The following is a 1,979-nucleotide window of genomic DNA, read 5'->3' on the forward strand; positions in this document are numbered from 1 at the left end:
TGAAGTTGACTACGTGCTTCAGCCAACATGTGTTTGTTTGTTCTTTCTCTTAACAGGTATATCTTCTGGACTTGTGCATACTGCAATTAAGAGATATAAAAATCAACACTTATATAAAGAGGCCCTAAAAAGAATTTAAAGCCTCTGGAAAATTTAAATACTGAACTATGTATGTATAATCAAGATTATTGGTTACCTATTATCATTTAATTGGTTCCAGAATTCATATCATTGTTCACATATATAATGTTTAGATAATCATTTCTGTAGTAAATACATGCTGATGGTTCAAAATGAATAGGCTCATCCAATTGTTCAAACATCTTAGTGTTTTAATATGCAGCTTCTGATCTGAACGAGTTCAGAACTCGTGCAAGCCGCAGCTGAGACAATAGAATGTTATCAGTTTGTAGGAATTTTCAAGACTTGAAGTCTCTGTGTTTGTACTTCATAGCATGGTGATGTCCCATCTGCTAGTGTTTATTATGATGATTCATATAGTAAGGTTATGCAAGATGCAAAATTTATTTAGTACACAGATATAGGTTGCATCTGCATTTTTATTAGTAAATCCTGTTGATTTTTTTTGTATTCACATTATTAGTTAGCCCCACTTCTATATGTAAATCAATGTGTAAGTCATATTTGTGAGCATGTATCACAATACCTAATTTAGACACACCCAAATTTAGCCAGGTGCGCATTATTTTCTTTTAAGTACAATATCTACATGATTTTTTAAGGGGGTTCCTCGTGTCTTACTTAGTATGTTCTTTTGAGGTTTATGTTACTCAATCGACATATAACATTTTGTTCATAGGAAAACAAGAATCAAAAGTGTTTGTCAGATGTAGGCTAGTACTCTCCCTTTTTTTGACAGAATAGTACTATTTCTTTCTACATACAGAGCTAGTAATGTCATGACCCTCAACCTTTCTTTGCCTTCGCCATAACTTTCTGCTCTATTGATACTCTGTATCATAAGTTACTAATCTTATTCCTTTGTTTTTCTAGATTGCCAAGATAAATTCAAGATGCATGGATGTTGATTGCAAGGTCAAGAATGGCTGTTTTACCAGATAATTAGAATGCCGTTTTCAAGTGTAATGTTTCAAACAATATAGTTGATTGAATGGTCAAGAATTTGGCTAGTACTAGATGGTTTCACATATGTAATATTTGTATCGTGTTCTTTGTAATGCAATACATTCTTTTTAATATATTATGAGGATTCCTGCTTATTGTATTCTCGCTTCTATCCATCTGCATTGGGCTAATAATTTTGGTTCATAGTATATAAGATACCATTAAATTGTTTACATATGTCAAAGCATCTAGCCGTTGCAATGATATGGCATGTCCATTTGAAACTCATTTGTGTGGGGTAGTCACCAACGCATGTGAAGCGTTGCTATGCTTCAGCTCTATACGTTGTTGTTTTGCAACGCTTCTACACGTGGTTTACCAACGGATGTATATATGTTGTTGTAGACCATTGCAACGCCACCAACGGCAACGCATATTAATCCGTTGGGGTAGACCTTAGCAACGCATATATGGACCTACGACAACGCATCGATGCGTTGCTAAAGTGTGGACTTTTTGCATCGTGGCCGACACGGAGCTCATCTAAGGGCACGCATCTTCTACACCTCCATGAAGCTCATCCGAGGTGGGGCTCCGTCAACCACCGACAACATGGAGCTTGCCCAAGGCGGGACACCTACACCGCCATGGACAGGCAGCCCATCAATGTTGGGGCACCATCTACGCCAGCATTGACGTGGAGCTTGCCTTAAGCGGGGCTTGGTCGACACTACCATCCACGCGGAGCTTGGCCAGGGAAGGGCTCGGTCTACACTGTCGTCGATGCGGAGCACGCCCAAGATGTTGTGCAATCTACGCTGTTGGACATGCCTAAGGTCGCCATCTACGCCATTGGAAAATGAGCCTTCCTGAGGTGGGAAGAACATTTACCC

At 38.9% G+C, this 1,979-nt stretch overlaps 1 long non-coding RNA gene across 1 annotated transcript; it reads left to right on the forward strand.

Moving 5' to 3' along the window:
* On the forward strand, positions 1–1,239 carry LOC119363096. The gene is made up of 2 exons (XR_005173759.1): positions 1–56; positions 1,015–1,239. It is a non-coding gene; the product is annotated as an uncharacterized LOC119363096 (long non-coding RNA).
* Positions 1,240–1,979: the final 740 nt, after the last annotated feature.

The sequence above is a fragment of the Triticum dicoccoides genome, chromosome 2B (assembly GCF_002162155.2).
Source record: "Triticum dicoccoides isolate Atlit2015 ecotype Zavitan chromosome 2B, WEW_v2.0, whole genome shotgun sequence".
Taxonomy (NCBI): Eukaryota; Viridiplantae; Streptophyta; class Magnoliopsida; order Poales; family Poaceae; genus Triticum; species Triticum dicoccoides.